This window comes from Lepidochelys kempii, chromosome 6, assembly GCF_965140265.1.
Source record: "Lepidochelys kempii isolate rLepKem1 chromosome 6, rLepKem1.hap2, whole genome shotgun sequence".
NCBI classification, from domain to species: domain Eukaryota; kingdom Metazoa; phylum Chordata; order Testudines; family Cheloniidae; genus Lepidochelys; species Lepidochelys kempii.
The window spans coordinates 38,305,903-38,324,755 of record NC_133261.1 but is presented as its reverse complement, the minus strand read 5'-3'; the positions used below and the strand labels follow the sequence as shown (position 1 = coordinate 38,324,755).

At 42.6% G+C, this 18,853-nt stretch overlaps 1 protein-coding gene and 1 pseudogene across 12 annotated transcripts in view; both read right to left on the bottom strand.

The window, feature by feature from the left end:
• Nucleotides 1-17,625, bottom strand: part of MICAL2 (microtubule associated monooxygenase, calponin and LIM domain containing 2) — a 188,491-nt gene extending 170,866 nt beyond the window's left edge. For 7 of the 12 annotated variants that reach the window (XM_073347611.1, XM_073347614.1, XM_073347615.1 and 4 more), the window contains exon 1: nt 17,481-17,625. The gene's annotated coding sequence lies outside the window, so the exon portion shown is untranslated. The remainder of the gene's footprint in view (nt 1-17,480) is intronic. The other 5 variants (XM_073347618.1, XM_073347619.1, XM_073347620.1 and 2 more) reach the window with 3 other exon arrangements.
• LOC140913965 (U6atac minor spliceosomal RNA) lies at nt 8,745-8,843 on the bottom strand (annotated as a pseudogene).
• Nucleotides 17,626-18,853: the final 1,228 nt, after the last annotated feature.

Here is an 18,853-nt window from a genome sequence, read left to right as displayed (position 1 = left end):
TTATACCTAACATTCGCTTTAGTGCAGAGTAGATTTGATTTAAAACGAAATATCTGGCTGGGAAAACCTGATTTGTAGGCTGCCAATGTCAAAATATGCATAAATTCCCAGAAAAGCCTACGTTAAACTAGCATTAAGGCTGAGTAAATATCAGTAATTCAGGGCAAAAAATCAAAACAAGCATTAAAAACCCAGGAAGTTTGGAGCTAAGGATACCACTTAAAAGAAATGTAAACATGTTCATGTATAGAAACACTCAGTTAAAGTAGTTTGGGGGCCTTAACTCTGCCTACTAGTGATGCCATGCAATAATGATGTAATTGTAATGATTACACAATAGTGTTTGCTTATTTTTAAAATCCATACAATTTGTTCTTGTTTTTTCCCCTCATGGGTCACTGTGGGCAGAGGTAAGCTTGTTTGGATGCCTTAATTGGATTTCCATACCTTACTATGTTTCAATTTCTTTTGAAAATACATGAAGATCTTTGGGGCAGGGACCATCTTTTGTTCAGTGTTTGTACAGCACCTAGCACAAAGGAGCCCCAGCCATGGACCAGGACCCCAAGGCATGCCAGCACAAATAAGCAAATAATCGTCTTGGCAATCTGCACTTCTGCTGTTTGGCAAACATTTGTCAATTATGCATTGCAGCAGAATATACCTTCTTTATCCTTGAATAGGGGACGTTCTCTCTCAGGCCTGGTCTACACTGGGGGGGGGGGGGGGGGAGGAAATCGCTCTAAGTTACGCAACTTCAGCTATGTGAATAACGTAGCTGAAGTCAACGTAATTAGATCTACTTACCGTGGCGTCTTCAGTGTGGTAAGTCGACGGCTGACGCTCCCCCGTCGACTCCACTTCCGCTTCTCGCTCCGATGCAATACCGGAGTAGACGGGAGAGTGCTCGGCGGTCGATTTATCGCATCTAGACGCGATAAATCGACCCCCGCTGGATCGATCGCTGCCCGTTGATCCAGCAGGTAATGTAGACAAGCCCTCACTGTCTCACCAAAGCCACGCTGTCACTAAGCCTCTACTTTATATTGTAGATCTCTACTTCTTCCATATACACATCCCACAATTTTAAAGTGCGCCTCAGACTTTTACAGGCCACACATACCTGGCTCTAGCCCAATGGTTCTCAACCTTTCCAGACTACTGTAACCCTTTAAGCAGTCTGATTTGTCTTGTGTACTCCCAGGTTTCACCTCACCAAGGTGGGGGTGCGCTGGAAAACAGAGATGGGCTGAGAGGGGAAGGGGAGGGGAAAAAAAAAAAAGAGGCCTCTTGGGATAAGCCTGTGAAAACATTAGAAGCCACATTCAAAGTAGCCCAGATTCCTTCATCACATCCTCAGGGAAGAATAGTACACACTGCTTAAAGATGCTTGCATTACTCTGTCACAAAAACAACCCAGAATGGCAATAAGACTACCTGGAAGTGTTTAAAGATGACTGGTTATTAATTTCTCCACTTTTTCAATATTATGGAAGCCAGACTTCAGACATGACACAGGATATTACTGAATTGATCTTTCCAAATGGGATTTTTGTTTTAAATATGTGAAATATTTCAATTCCAACAGTATAATGCTATTGCTACCGGCACTGTTGCAAGCTTTACTGAAGAGAAATCACAATTGATGGGTAGCACAGTGCAATAGGAAAGCAGTGTTGCCTTCCAGCACAGAAGTTGCATCATGAGATGAATGAAATTACAAGATTGGTCTCCTACTTTTTAACTGCAGTTAAAAGCTGTTTGTTTCAGTGCTCACCTCATTGTTTCACCCCCCCCCCCCCACACACACACACACGAGTGCTGTTCACCTGCATGTTGACAAACTAACTTCAAGGAACCAGAAGTATTTTTCCTCAGTGTTTACTCAGCCTGATAATTGAACACTAGCAGTCAATATTCAAACATGTGAATGTAAAAGATCTGAGAAGGAATAGGGAACAAGTTTAACGGGAAACTTCACAAGCTTTGAAAGCATTCAAAATAACTGTCTCTTTTGCATGTAGCATCAAACTACTGATCAAACCATTCTTAGAGCATCAAAATTCTACGTAGTATTACTGAGCGCCCAGGACAATAAGCAAAGCAAGAATAAATAAATAAAATAGTGCACTAACACAGAGAAAGTGTGAGTAAGTGGCAAAATTTCTGTAGTGCACTCCTCAATTGGGTACCCTGGAAATGGATCCAGAAGTTTTGATGCTTGCAGAATTCAGATGTTTATTTGCTCCAGGGGGTATAATAGAGGGAGTATGTAAACCTGCCCTCAGTGACCTACACTAGCTGATATGAAAAAGGATACAATTCCAGGCCTTTGCACTGGTATACCAAACTCTTGATAAAATAGCTTCCCAAGTACTTGAGCAACAGTTTCTCTATCAATGATCCTGATTAATTGTCATGGCTGACCAGGGTGGGTTTGATTTTGGGCCCAAGGTTCAGATCAGGACTGAGCTGAATACATACATATATATATATTTTAGTTGAGGATATTCAATGACAAAAACTCTTCTAAAGAAGGCTCATCAGAGCCCTTGCTGGCTGCCTTTAGGATATGCCACAAGTCCCATTTTTTTTCTTTTAAACTAATTGGGAATCATATTTTGCTCCCCCACTCATTTCTGCATCTTATACATCTTCCATTTCCCCCTCTCCAACCATATGTATTAGTTGGGATATGATCCCTTTTGTAGAGGAGGTAGTTTGTCAGAGAGATCTTGGCTCTTCCCCAGCACCTAGAATTATCAGACGAGACATCATAATTTGATATCTTTAATATTTGCTAGTTTTTATTCTGTAGTAGTAAGATGGCTTGTGATAAGTGCCCTTTAAAGTACACTGACAAAACTGAATGCATCCGATGAAGTGAGCTGTAGCTCACAAAAAAAAAAAAAGCTTATGCTCAAATAAATTTGTTAGTCTCCAAGGTGTCACAAGTACTCCTTTTCTTTTTGCGAATACAGACGAACATGGCTGCTACTCTGAAACCTGAAAAAACAAACTGGTTAAACAATGAAAGTGTTATATTGGATTAAGGCGACTAGACATAGTAGCAGTTAATAACCACATCACGGAAAGGGATTTATTTCTACTTTTCTAAGATTAACATAATGGCATAACATACAGATAATGAGTTTGTTGTTTTCAATTAGTAACAAACAGAAGATGCCAAGTCTAAAAAAGTGGGGAGAGTGGGGGAAGAAATCAAATTCTAAGCTTTAGTCACAAGTTGCCACTACAATCTCTTCTAGTGTTGCCCTATAAAATTAGTGTGCTACTTTGAACAGGTCAGAGGACACAAAAATTGGGAGAGTGGCAAATAATGAAAAGGACAAGTCTGAACTGAGCGTGAGCAAACAATATGCATTTCAATATGGCTAAATGCAAATGCGTACGTATTGGAACAAAGAATGTAGGCCATACTTACAGGATGGGGGACTCTATCCTGTGAAGCAGTGATTCTGAAAAAGTTTTGGGGGTCATGGTAGATAATCAGACTACGATGGGCTCCCAGTGCAACGCTGTGTCCAAAAGAGCTAATGCGATCCTGGAATGCATCAAAAGGAGAATCTCAACTAGGAGTAAAGAGGTTATTTTACCTCTGTATTTGGCATTGGTCCAACCGCTCCTGGAATACTGTGTCCAGTTCTGGTGCCCACAATTGAAGAAGATTATTGATAAATTGTAGAGGTTCAAAGAAGAACCCTCAAAAATGACTAAAAGATTAGAAAACATGCCTTAAAACGATTGATCTCTTTGAGTCTATTTAACTTAGAGAGAAAGTTAAGGAGTGACTTGATTAGTCTGTAAGTACTACATTGGTTCTTTAATCTAGCAGAGAAAAGTAGAATACAATCCAATGTCTGGAAGTTGAAGTTAGACAAATTCAGATTGGAAAGAAGGTGTAATTTTTAACAGTGAGCATAATTAACCATTGGAACAAGGTTTACCAAGGGTTATGGTGGATTCTCCATCACTGACAATTTTTAAAATCAAGATTGGATGATTTTCCTAAAAAGTATGCACTAGGGATTATTTTGGAAAAGTTCTATGGACTGTGATATAGAAGAGGTCAGACTAGATCATCATAATGGTCCCTTTTGGCCGTATAGCCTATGAACTGTTTGCACAAGAAAAAAAAAAGATGTGTAGATTTTATTCAATATAGATTCCTGGCTTCTGATATTTCTCATGAAAAATTTAGATCTCCAAAAGGAAAGGTGAATGTAGCTCCGCTTCCTTTGTCAATTGGTCTTTATCTGAATGCTGTTCTGTGAAGGGACTGTCACTTTTTAAAAACTTTGCCTTTACTTGCTTAATCAAATCCAGTAGAGAAAAATATGTTTACATTGTCAATGTTAGTTTCTATTGAAAATACATTGTTTCAGCTGCAGTACATCAGTAAACTCCTTGGATTATGTAGAAGACAGGGAAGCTCCCCCTTATGGAGAGTTTCAAAAATGCTCCTTCTTAGAATCCTGATGGAATCATCAGAAGGAAAAAAACACACAGCTTTCCTTCCCCTCCATTGAAATCAAGAATGGATTACATTATTGCAGGCCCTAAGCTGACAGTTTCACAACAAAATATCAGACAACAGGCCAAGCCCATGTGGGAAGGAGAATGGTTGGATTCAAAGCATGGGATGTGTCTTAGCATGTGACAAGAGGTATAATTTGCTCATTACAGAAACAGTGTAATTAAAAACTAAATTGTAATGAAGGCTTTCGTGAACTATCCTGTGTTGTCATCTCAAAAAGACAATTTGAAAAAAGGGTCAGCTACATATTGTATGCCACAGGTCTAGTCTAAAGTACTGGTCAAAACTGACACATCAGTTGACATCTGGTAGACAGACCAGGTAAATGAAACAGTGAAGGTAAAAACTTATCCAGAAAGTTTTTATTTTCTCCAAGAGCAGCAATATTTTTCTCTCTCTTACACACGTGCGTATAAAGTTCAAGGGTAGGAGGCTAGTGCACTGGCTGCAGTGCAGCTGATCAGTCAGACCTTAAGTTTTAGCATTGTTTGTATACTACACTAAAACAAAAACAAAAAAAAGCTTGTGGCCTCTTCATCAGAGTAGTTTTAGTAACTATACTAGTATGTGCATCTGAATGAAATCTTAGATGCCAGCTTCAAATACACTGCCTGCTATTATGTGCCTTTGTTTACCTTAGGAGTCAATAGTGTTTCATGAACTAAGCAAGGAGATTCTTAAAATGCTTGTATAGTTGCGTAACAGTCAAGCATATATAGATTAAAAACTTCAAAAGCTCCAAAGTGATTTAGGAGCCTATATCCCACTGGAAGTCTCTTTGAGTTAGGCTTCTTTGAGAAGTTTACCTAGTATGTCACAAGACAGAACTGTGCTTGAATGGATGAAAGAAAATTGAAAATGGAAATGTGTTTCATGTTGATATTGCATTCTGGAATTACCTGTTTCGTCCATTTGTACATTAAAACAATATTCCATTGGAAAAAGCTGACTCAAGAAATATTCTGTTAAACACATGCTTCGGTCACATATTTTAGTTAATATCAAGTTGCACCCTGAACCCAGCTTTATGAAAGTGTGCTGTAACACACACAAAAAGAGAGTCTCCACTTATCTAAAACAGATCTGTCGTTCTTTTTGTTCAGTATTAATGCATGATGAGTGCTCTCTAAATGGGAGATGTAAATTCTCTCCCACTACCCCAGCTGAAGTTGTTCCTTTAAGTATATACATTAATCATTTGCTACTCAAATTAAAAACAAATAATGATGGGTGGTGGTGGAAATCAATGCATTAATTAAATCAAACACAAGCTAGCTACATGAATGCATAGTGCCATGTGTTTAAATTCAAAGTGAATGAAAGCCTTCAGAAATTACTGACTGCTGGATTTTTAGAAAAAAGGCATTTCATATATTTGAGATATAAACACATCTTTTCACCTACAAATCCTGTACCTCTTTCAGTCAAAAGTAGTAAAAACTCCTCTCACGGATCTTAGTGGTACAACTTTAGCCCGAGCAAGTGTAGATCAAGCTTTTTGGGGATCATCCCCTCCCATGGAAATACATGCAGGATCCCCATTCTTGTGTTTCTCTCCCCATCATTCTACCAGGACATGGGGATGATCACAAGTGGAAGTTTGCTCTCCCAGGGAACAGCCAGTACTTGTTTTGCCCCAATCCTGCATATTCCCCAATCCCCATGACAGTTCCCAACACAAGGAATGGTTTTCCCCAATACAGCAAGGGCTGCAGAATAGTCATGACAGCGCCAGCTCTTCCACAAGTTTTGAAGGGTGGCCCAGGCTATGTATACTGTCCCACTCCAGGTCTATATCCCCTGAGCCCATCTCTTGGGGCAGGAGAGGAATTGTCAGCTGCTTCCAAAGCACCAATTGCTTAACTTGTCCTAGCTGGTCCTCTGTATCACAGCTATTTCATATTTATCTAACTAACTTACAGTTAAAATTAATGCACAGAGCATATAATGAAGGCAATATCTATTAACATGCATAACATGGGTAAGCCTGTTGCGCATTAACCTATTTTCCTGTCCAAATATATAAGGCTCAAAGGTTCAAAATACAAAACTAGATAGGCCTAACCTGCAACCTTGGTTGTCATTCACACCACACACAGCAGCCCACGGTACAACTAAGTAAAGAGAGTATTAAGTTACCTAGCCATTATAACATGTCTCTACTTAAAATTTCAGCTCAAATACCTGTTCCCAAATTTATACCAGGTACCAAAGCCACAACACAATGTCTTATTAAATGTTTGGCATGTTGCATCAAGTTACCATTGGTATGTGGTTATATGTCATGGCACATTGTGAGCCCATGTAGCAAGGGAGCATCACATAATACAGCATGCCAAGAATGCTGACAAGAAATTTAAAATAACCCCCACTTTCAGAGCACTTTTAATAGAAAGTATGTCACAAACTGTCCAACCCTGTGTATAGTCATTTTCCATATGAAAAATCCGTTAAAACAATGCACTGGATGTTTAAGTATTCACTTTAGCAGGTTTACTATTAAACACAACATGCTTTAGTTCAGCACACAGAACTTGTGCTCTTCTAATGTTTTAGTTGGTACACCTCGAGACATTATTTATTAACGCAATTAAACTGAAAAACAATCACTTAAGACTCCACTGTACTCCTTCACTGGGTCTGGCACAAAGACAATATCTCAAAGACTAATTATACCAACAGGTATTCAGCTAGGTGAGTTCCACTAAATTTTGAATCATGCACCAATAGTTCACATCTGTGGAACTTGTTTCCAGTCCTTAAACATGTGCACATTTCTGATACCTATTCAACCACACTAATGTTCTAAACACAAATACTGTATGTAGAAGTGACAGCTGGTTATTTATAAAATTGTGTATATAGAAACGCAAACCAAATTGCTGAGAGTCTCAGTGGACCACTTAATGATCTTTCCAAATGTTGTTTGTACCGTTAGTTAACTATTGTAAAATGCTTTGGATAAAAGCGCTACATTAAAAAAAAACAACTTAATAGTAATTAACTTTTTTGTTCTACAAATAAAAGCACATAACTCATTTTAATAACTAATATTTTAATACCTTTCTAATGTGCCCTCTCTCCCCTGCTGCGGCAGCCCCTAAGCTGGGGCTGGGAAGGAGGGCCGTCTCTCCCTGGCAGCCGCAGCCCTTGAGCTGGGGAAGGAGGGCCTTCTTTCTCTGGCCACCGCAGGCCTGCATGTCCCAAATTCCCCCCACCCGCCTTCTGACCCCTCCCACCTACCCCCCTAGGCCACCACTTCATCTTACATGTGCGTCTTCTCCAGGGTCCAGGCACCTAATTAGTGGAGCCATGTTCCTTTAGTGGGAACTATCTGCGGACCACCTGAATGGAGCTCACAGACCACAGTTTGAGAACCTCTGCTCTGTCATGCCATTGGGCCAAATCTTTGTACTTCCCATTGCCAGACCCTGAATCTTACCCTGTTCTCTTCAGAATGGCACCACATGCAGAAAATACACGAGAAACAGCTGGACAGTAGCCAAATGGGACCCACAAGTCCACACAAGGGGGTTGATACCCTCAGCTCCCAGTGAAGCCAAAGGACACTCAAAACATAAGAACCATACTGGGTCACACCAAAGGTCCATCCAGCCCAGTATCCTGTCTGCCAACAGTGGCCAACACCAGGTGCCCCAGAGGGAGTGAACCTAACAGGTAATGATCAAGTGATCTCTCTCCTGCCATCCATCTCCACCCTCTGACAAATAGAGGCTAGGGACACCATTCCTTACCCATCCTGGCTAATAGCCATCAATGGACTTAACCTCCATGAATTTATCCAGTGCTCTTTTAAACCCTGTTATAGTCCTAACCTTGCAACTTCCTCAGGCTTTGAACCTCTCTCGTAATGAGTTTGATTCTACAATAACTGAAAAGATTTGTTCAGTTGGAAAAAAATATAGCAAAGTTATTGGAATATGCAAAAATTAGAAAGCTAGACTTGGTAAAATGGGGACAAAATGTCCTGTTTTTAATGTTAAGGCTGCATTTCACATGGACATAATATAGCAGCATCCCCTGTACCAGAATTTGATTATTTGTGGTCCGTAAGAATTATTGTTTTGCATATTACAGTTTCTTCTCTGCTTTTTAATATCTCTGTGCTTCCACAGTCTTCCATTTACCCCTCCCTAGTCTACTGTGTTGCTCCATTTGTGTGGGGGGTTAGATGCCACGAAGTAAGTGACAATGCCTTAACCATCTACGTGTTGTAAAGGCCACTGGGACCTCATCCATCCTTATCAAGGGGAGTGCTAACCTTTGTTAGGGAGGCACATTACCTCTAACAACAGTAACAGATGGACTCACCTCAGCCAGTTATCAGGATAGTTATTGTGATATGTTCCCAGCCAATTGTATAAACATGAAAATACAAACACAGGTCTCCCCAAAGAGAAACAGTCTTCCTCAGTCTCTGCATTAACAATCCTCTTCCCCCCACATCCCAACACCTATTTCAAAGGTTTATATTAGAAACCATTCTCTGAATCTTTACACAGAGATTTGTTTAAAAAGCCTTTCAAGTGACCACTCTGGGTGTGAAAACTACAAAATATATACAATATATTCTGTATGGTAGAGTAATTGAAGGTGCATTCAGCCTTTAAAAGACAGCACTTTGGGGGCCAATTATTGCACATTATGTGGCTTAATATTTTAAGAAGAAATGTTTGGAACAACCACAATAAAACATTTTAAATGGGTTACTGAAAACATGAAGAACAGTTCTGCATAAGCTCAAAAGCTTGTTTCTCTCAAAAACAGAAGCTAGTCCAATAAAAGATTATCTCACCCACCTTCTCTCTCTCCAATATCCTGGAATCCACACAGCTAAAACACCACTGCGTAAACCCCCACTGAAAAATGTACATGATTTTTATACATTCTAATTTACTGCTCATTTATGTCACTCGTACACAAAGGAGTAAACTGGAACGGCTCTTTGGGTGTTGCAACAGCATGTCCAGTCAATAATCTGCAAGCTTAAAAAGTCTGAGAAGGGTTTATCGCGGACTAAGATCCAAAGAACTTGCTTTTTAAAACACTAACAAACTCCATAATCACATATTTGCAATGCCAGACCAGTCATTTCAAAATTTCAGTTTAATATTAACTTGATAGCATGCAGCCAATAAGAAAATTACTGGTGTATTTTCTAAATGTATGTGGGTGAAAATAGGATGTGGGAGGCAGCGGGAAAAAAAAAAATAAAAAGAGATAAAACATGAGCCTGATCCTGTATTCATGACACTAAAGCCCATGGGACTTTTGCTGTATACATAGAGCATTTGGAATCAGATTCACAAAAATTCAAAGATTCTGTACAGTGACTGAATGATGCTGGCTGGCCTATGTCAATTTTAATAAAATTATTTCCCCTTCATAGTCTCAATCTTGCAACATACAAGAGGAAAGGGAAAGGGGGCATAGACAGCACTCGAATTACAGGGGGATCTGGGGAGGGCCAAGCCCCCTTACTACTTTTAGGGTCTACCTGTCGTACGGAACCCTGACTTCTTACTACTGTTTAAATTAAAGCAAGCCACTTGACATTCTCAACTCCCATACTTTTTTCCCCATAATTTGAGCACTGGCTACGGAGGGGCAAGAAAAGGAAATTCTACTCTATCAGTGTAACAAAGAAATGGACTTGTATACAGAAGAGACCACTACTACTACTGATTATTAGTAATTTGTATTGTGTTAGCACATAGCTCTCTCATTTAGTTCCCTCCCCACCCCTGTGTTAGGCATGGTATACAACATACCAGCACAAAACAAAATGGTCCCCAGCCTCAAAGAGCATAGGTACTACTAGGTAAAAAGATAAATATGCTGTAAGAATCTCCATGTGTTGCCTTAAATAGAGTTTCCTTCCTTTTATGGAAGTAAGAAAAAGACAGGCCCCAATGTGACTAAACTCCAGTTTTGAGGGAAGCAGAGTAAAATTCTACTTACTTGCAAGGCTAAATGTACTGGTCTGGAGACAAAAGAGTTATAGTATTACTCAACTCCTCCATGTCAAAAATAAAGTGAGCAAACTCCAACTCTGGAATTTGTCACTATGCAGCATTAACTGTGCAAATGCACAATTAATCTGAAAAGTAATAGACCTATCTCAAGTCTTTGAATCAGTTGACAGCTCAGCTAGCATCCTTAGTCTAGAAATGAACATGTGTTCTCTGGAAGCAATGTAATACACTGAAATACTAAGAATTACTAACACTGCTGGTGAAAGAGTCAGTCTAGTGTAAATACCTCCATAGCCAGTCTTAAAGAGCTGCAGACCATACAGTTAAAGGTGGAGCTCAACTGTAGTGAAAATGTTCGGACCAGGAGCAGTGACAATATTTTTCAAACTAAGTAGTAAGAAAACCAAGGATCTACAGAAAACAGATGATGAAAGGATAAGTGGGTCTGAAGAAACACTGTGTTCCACACACAACAAAATATGTATTATTTTTTGCATTGCTTCTAAAAATGTGACTCGTTGGTTTTGCGTTCTACAACTTCTTAAATTTAAATTAGGCACACATGTTGCTAACTTAAAAAAAAAAGTCTTCCAACAACATAGGCTTCTATTTAAAGTGACCTGACAATCTGTTTTGCAACTTGTTAATTTCTAAGGTGCCACACCATACAGTGCCTCTTAGGACCAAGTCCTGCTTCCACTGAAATCAACCAGAGTTTTGTCACTGACTTCAGTCATTCAAGATATGAGCACAAAAGCCAAAGTGAGGTGTATAGATTACCAGCAGCTCACAAAAAATTCTGAAGCTGTGTGGTATTTCACGATAATTTACAATTGAAAACTCACATTATCTGAGAGTTTCCCCTAACGTTTTGTTTCAAGTTACTATTTTTGAAGTAACAGCACTGTAATACATGTGCGGTAGATCCAAGATTTATGCCACAAGACTGAAATATTTCAAGTTTACTCACCATAAAGAATCACAGAAGTGACCCTGTTGTCCTGCATACACAGACCACCACCACCACCCAACAATTAGCTTGCTCACATCTCCGGTCATGAGACCGGGCACGAAAAAGAAATATTCTGCAGCAGAACTTTTTAAGAGAACAAACAAAAACAACATCAGACAGTACAGCATGTTTTACTCAAGATGGTTCATGATTCTAGGACAGTCCCCTGCAAATCTGGAGTTCTAATTACTTTAACGCAAAGTCAGTCAGGTACCCAAGAACATGTCCTATTGCTGCATGTCTTAGGGCCACAGTAAGAATTAGAATACTTAGCACATACAGAGCTTTACATTTTCAAAGCACTATATAAATGTTAATGAACCCTCAACAAACCTGTGAAGTAGGTAAGTGTAAGTATTACCCCATTTTATAGATGAGAGACAAAGGTGAAGTTACTTTGTTACACAGAAAGAAAAGGAGTACTTGTGGCACCTTAGAGACTAACCAATTTATTTGAGCATGAGCTTTCGTGAGCTACAGCTCACTTCTGAGCTGTAGCTCACGAAAGCTCATGCTCAAATAAATTGGTTAGTCTCTAAGGTGCCACAAGTACTCCTTTTCTTTTTGCGAATACAGACTAACACGGCTGTTACTCTGAAATTTGTTACACAGAGAGACTCTAGCAGAAATTAGATTAGAATTTAGGATTTTCCAGTTTTCAATTTGGTTCTCATTTCTCTAGCCCATGCCATAAACTTTGTTGCTTTACAATTTTTTCAACTTTGCAGGAAGGGCATGGTCATGTCCTTCAGGTGTCAAAACTTGAGGTGTCAGCTAACCTGGGGAAAGGTGGATTACTGAGCCAGAAGGGATAGCAAATATGTTTTGCAGCAACGAACTTGGAAGGTCCATCTGAATAAAGTGTCAGAAACATATATAAGGGGATGTAGTAACAGTTAAATTAATCAGGTTAGTCATAAAATGTTTTAAGATTGATATGCCAACACATAACCACATAATACAGAGAAAGCCAAGGCTCAGACTTAGAAACGCTAGGGCAGCACAGTTGTGCTATGCTGCTGTAGCGTAAACAGTTACGACAGTGATGGAATGGGTTCTTCCATTGCTGTAGTAAATCCACCTCTCAAGAGCCAGTAGCTAGATCAATGGAAAAAATTTTCTGTCAACCTAGCAGTATCTACACCAGGGCTTAGACCTGCTTAATTCCACTGCACAGGGCATGAAATTTTTCACAACTCTGAGCAACATATTTAAACTGACCTAACTCTATAGTGTAGACAAGCTCTTAATCTACACTTAAAAGTTGTATTGGCATAGCTACCTTGGTCAGAAGTGTGAAAACAGCCACACCCCTGACCAACATAGCTATGCCAAAAACAATGAAGACGCAGCTTTGATGATGGAAGAGTGCTTCTGTCAATTAGCTAACATCCTTCAGAGAGATGGTGTTCCTATACCGACAAAGATCCCAGTTGGCTTATGCTGCGGCTACAGTATAGGGCTATGCCATCATAGGCTGTGTGTACATTATAAAGCCTAAGAAAAAGGATTGAGGCTTTTCAGTCTCAAGTATGAAAATAAAAAGGTGTCATACATGTGTCATAATAAAGTGTTCCAGAGTAGCAGCCGTGTTAGTCTGTATTCGCAAAAAGAAAAAGGAGAACTTGTGGCACCTTAGAGACTAACAAATTTATTTGAGCATAAGCTTTCGTGAGCTACAGCTCACTTCATCGGATGCTCATTAAAGCTTATGCTCAAATAAATTTGTTAGTCTCTAAGCTGCCACAAGTACTCCTTTTCTTTTTATAATAAAGTGTATCCACTTATAGTGAACAATAACTCCATATGACAGCCAGTGTACTTTTGGAAGAAGCTGTTTGTCACTCCATTATGCCTGCCTGAAACCACCACCACTCTGCTATCCAAAGAGTGGGATCAAGAGATATGAAAGAAGAGGACTGGGGGAAATAGGGAGTGGAATCAAGGTCAAAAGCATAAATATGATTTGGGGCTTTACTCCAATGGAAAAAACAATTACAGGATCAAGGAAGCAATTGTTCTATAAAAGAAATCCCCAAATGTCAAAGCAAAGGCTTTTAAATTATTAGTATGTGTACAGTAGAGAGAAAACATAAGATTTTCTCAAGTAAGAGTAGGCCAGGAGTGAAGTGGTCAGTAATTCTGTGCATCTTTGTTTTAGTTCATAAACATGATCACTAATTCCATTATGCATGAGAGAAGTCTTATAATAGGTTTAAAGTTAACATCAAAAACTAGTTGAAGTGTCCACTCTACAATGCCCTTTATTTCTAGAATACAGTGAATTGTCATGCAGGAAGAAGAAAGTGTATCTAGCATATAAAGTGATATCCCTTTAAAAATTATTTAGACTGAAATATACTTATATAGCCTCTTTTATCCAAGATCAAGGTATTTTACAGACATTTATTGTTAACATCCCTGGGAGATAAATGTTGCAAGTCTCACTACCCCCATTTTACAGATGAGGAAACGGAGTCACAGTGAGGTTAAAAGTCTTGCCCAAGGTCCATTGCAAGACTGTGGAGGTGGTAGGATTAAAACCCAGGTGTCCCAATACCCATCCCTCTGCACTATGTTCTAGCAATATTGTTTCTCTGATGAAAAAAAGTTTGCAATACATGCCTAACAAAAAAGTCAACTTGAAACAAAACAGAGGCTCTTATATAAAATTTCCTAGCCCTGCCAACATATTTCAACTCTGACCTGCAGGGATCATCTCTATATGCAAGAATGTAATTCCATTTCTTTGCTCGAATTCCTTCTTGGCTGAGATTACAGCAAGGATGCCAGTTGTGAACAGAATTTTAAAATTGACTGAGGCATCCAATCTTTTCGCGCTGGCCACCGAACAGATATCAGAAAGTCACTAGCTTTCACTTATCAACAGTTGGCAGATTCTGTCCAGAGACTTTCAGGCAAGAGAATCTATATCTCATCATCAGTCTTCTGAGCCCCTCCAGTCGCTCACGCTGCCAGCATTTTGTTTAAACTCAGATTTTCAACCCATACCTAAAGTGTAATGGTTTAATAAAACAATTACTACTGTAGATTAAGCCACACTTCAAAGCCCTGAATAAAAATAGTTGTCACATCCAATTAGGCCCAATCTGTGAGCAGGAAAGGATGTTGTGCTGGTTAATGCGCACAGAGAGCCAGTCACTTAACACCACAGAGGAGTGTTGTAGCTAGAATACACAGAAAGCGTTTCTCATATTATTTCAGGAAGTTTACAGAGAGATGCTAGCTGAAAGTTAGTATGCTGTCAAATATTTGTGCTTATTTCCATACATTCTTCTACCCAAAAACTAGTTAGGAAGAGAGAGTGTCCAAAGGAAATATAAATAAAAAAGTAGTAAAAGTTATTTCAGGGCTCAAAAGCTCTAAGCTTGTCAATAAAAGATCTATCTTTAGATCAGACTAGGATTAAATGTCACTATATCCAAGACCAATCAAGGTGGCAGATTTGATTATAAAAATAATCTAACCAAGCAACTGCAGTTAACCTTCTTCAGTAGCAAAAAGCCAGTCAGCAGATCCTATTTAAGTGACAGATGTACATCAGGGGGACAACACATACCATATGTGTTTGTGTGAATTAAAACCTTTTCCAATAATTATACACTCTTTAGTCTGCAAAATTCAAACAGGAAAGCAATATTAGCATTCAGTGAGATAATATAATTAAAAAATACAAGTTGATAAAACATTCACCCATTCAATACACATCCTATTCCAAGAGAGGCTTACATTCTTAACAGATGTAACAATTGTAATCCAGTATGGACAGTGTGGATGAAGTCAGACCCCAGGCAGTGAGCAGTTAGCAAATTTTGAGTCTATACACACTTATTGGCTGATCTATTGACCATTGCAGCATATCCATAATCTCTCTCAATAGCTATGCCATTCCATATAGTATTACATACAAATGCAGATGAAACTGGAGAGATGTGTGTGTTGTTAAAAAGTTTTATGATAAGCAAATCACAACAGTTAGTATGATAAGAAATGCTGTTCACAGGGGTGGTGTGAGGATTGATTAGTTAATGTTTGTAGAGGACTTCTCAAGTGCTGTGTGAAAGCTAAGCACTAATTACATATTATGGTATACACAAAAGCTCATGCTCAAATAAATTGGTTAGTCTCTAAGGTGCCACAAGTACTCCTTTTCTTCATATCACACACTCACTATCATCATTCTAAGGCCATAGCAAGGCTTACGCCCAGTCTTTCCCAGTCTGGCCTCAGTAGAGTTTTTTCATATCTGTAGCCAAAAAGTGTTCAGACAGTTCACCTTCACCCATTACCAGGAAGAACATGTTCATATCTGTCTGTAAACAACCTCAGACTTCCCCTTCCCACCTCATCCAGCTCTTATATATTGCACATATGGTGCACCTCACTTCTGCCCCGGTTCTATTAGTAATCTCTCTTTACAATTAGCTGTCTCACTTCAGGGAGGAAGTGTGAGCAGTTAACACAGGGGTGGGCAAACTAGGGGACTATCCTGCCCCGCGCCTGAGCTCCGGACTGGGAGGCTCGCCCCCGGCCCCTCCCCAGCTGTCCCCCCTCCCCCGCAGGCACGCCGCTGCACAGGGAGCGCAGCTTGCGCCCACTCACCTCCTAGGCTTTCAAATAAGCCTGTCCTGCCGCTCTGAGCAGCATGGTAAGGGGGAGGGGGCGGTTGGATAAGGGGCAGGAGGTCCTGGCAGTCAGGAGACGGGGTGGGGGGATTGGATAGGGGGTAAGGGAGCAGGGGGATTGGATAGAGGATGGGGTCCTGGGGGGCAGTCAGGGACAGGGGTCCTGGGGCAGTCAGGGGACGGGAGGGTTAGATAGGCATGGGAGTCCCGGGGGGTGGTTCGGGGAAGGGGGTCCTGGCAGGGGGTGGTCAGGGGACAAGGAGCTGGGGGGGGGGGGGTTGGATAGGTCAGGGGTTCTGCAGGGGACAGGCGGGGGGGGCAGGCTGTTTGGGGAGGCACAGCCTTCCCTACCCGGCCCTCCATACTGTTTTGCAACCCCAACGTGGCCCTCGGGACAAAAAGTTTGCCCACCCCTGAGTTAACATGTGCTACTTTCAGCTTCAGGAAATGGTTTCTGTTAGAGGGAACAGGGATGGTACTTACAAAAAGAGAACTAGACCCTCTCCCCACCGCCAAAACAAAGTCCCACCCCCTCAAAAAGCCAAAACAGCCGGCTTGCCTGTTTCCTTGGCTGTCATTGACCAAACCAAACGCTGCTGCAATATCAAGCCGAGCCAAAAGAAAAACTGGCACAACCTGTCAGACTCCTCTTCCTATTTAAAACGTCAGGTTTGAAGCGGCTGCTAGTCATGGGTGGGCAGTGAAAGTCCCTATCAATCCACCTGTGCCAGAGAAACCTGAAATCGCTAGTTTCGAAAGCGTCTCAATTCCTGACGCGAGCCCGTTTTGTACAACAGTTAAGTTAGAGCCAGCACAGCTGAGCACAGACAGACAGACAGACAGACAGACACAGACAGACAGACGGACACGGAGTCTCTTTTCACGCGCTGGCATCGCACTTGTGGTTATATCACGTCCTGTTTCTTTTCAAAGCCACCCCAGCCCATGAAGCGGTAGCACTACAGCCCCGGCGAGGAGCGGGGAAACGGCCCAAAGGGCGGGTAAGGGAGGCCGAGCTGAGCAGGGGTCGGGGAGGACCCGGGCTGCGGGACAGCCGCGGCCAGGTGAATTATTCACCAGCGCTCCCGCCTCTCAGCTGACAGCACCTGCGCAACCCCAGCCGGGCAGCCAGGAGCCCGGGCAGCCGCAACACAGGCACGTTGGACACAATCCTGTTACACAAGCCCCAGACCGTCCCCGTCCTCCCGCCCCGGAGCCGCTCGCCCGGCGGGGAGCGGGGGCCGGGGGCCGCCCCGGCCGCGACTTACCGGGCACCCGGCTCAGCATGTTGGGCGGGGGGGACCAGCCGGGCTCACCGCGGGGCAGGAAGGTGGGACGCGGGCACCAGCTGGGGCGCAGCCCAGCGACTCTGCCCCGGCCGCCGGCCCGGGCGGAGAGCAGTAGAGCTGGGCGTGGCCCCGGCCGAGCCCCGGGCCAATCAGCGGGCGGCAGGGGGCAGAAGGCTCCTGCCCCGGCCCGGCCCGGCCCGCTGTCACCGCGCCTTGCACGTGGGCAGCCGGGCCTGGGCAGCGAGTCTGCCCCGGAGCCCTGGGGCAGGAAGCCGCCGGGGGGAGGGGGACGCGCGGGTAGCGTAGGGTGTGCGGAGCGGGCCGGCCTCTCCTCGGGGGGCGAGGGCTGGTCAGGTCCCCCCGGCACGGCGCTGAGGGCGCCTGGGAGGGGCCAGGCCGAGGCGTTGGGGTTGTGGGGCCAGGCAGAGCCTGTGGGGCAGGCTGAGGGCGGGGGACGAGGTGCTGGGGCTGGAGGGAGGCCGAGCCGTGCGGTGAAGAGGAATCAGACTCAGGGAAGGGAAGGACGCGAGAAGTTGGTTGGGGTAGATGGGGTAGGACGAGGGGCGTAGAGGCCCAGGGCGGGGTTGGGGAGGGAAGGAGGGCAGAGTCTTTGGGCAGATGCAAGGTCGAAAGGATTTTAAAGGGGGGATTTGGAAAACGGGCGTTTGAGGAGAAGAGTCTGGGAGAGGGGTGTTCAGGGAGGGCAGCCAGGGGTGAATAGAGAGGAGAGAGGGTGAAGGGATGTTCGGGAGAAGGACGGGATGAGGAGAGTTGTGGGAAGAAGCTAGAGAGACTAGGGAAGACAGAGGAGAAAGTGGGCATTTGCAATGGGAGGAGAAGAGGCTTGGGGAGGAATGAGCTACTTGAGGAGGAGAGAGTCTGGAAACTAGGGAGAGGAAAGAGGAATGGGTGCAAGAGGAGGAGGAAGGTCCATAGGATGTGGGGATTTGGGGAAGAGAGACTTTGGAAGTTTGGCCAGATTGGAGAGCAGAGAGAGGAGTGAGGAATGAGGAGAGAGTGGGGGGAAAGAGGCAGTGGCTTTGGAAAGGGAGGAGAGGAAGTGAAGAGATTGTGCGAGGGGAAGGAGGGCAGCATTATAAATAAGGTTTTGGCCCTAGGCAGCAAAAAGGGTAAAGAATGGAGACAAACAGGGAGGAAAGAGACTTGGGCCTTGTTCTTTTCAGAGGTGCTAAGCAGCTTCATTTGAAGTGAATGGGAGCTTTGGGTGTTCATTACCCACCCGCTAAAGACTGCTGCTGGTGAAGCCTGAAAGGGCATTGGAAGGGGTCTGGCTTAAGACTTATACTTCACACAGGATGCATTTTCTCCCTTGAATGTGCCTATCTGTACAC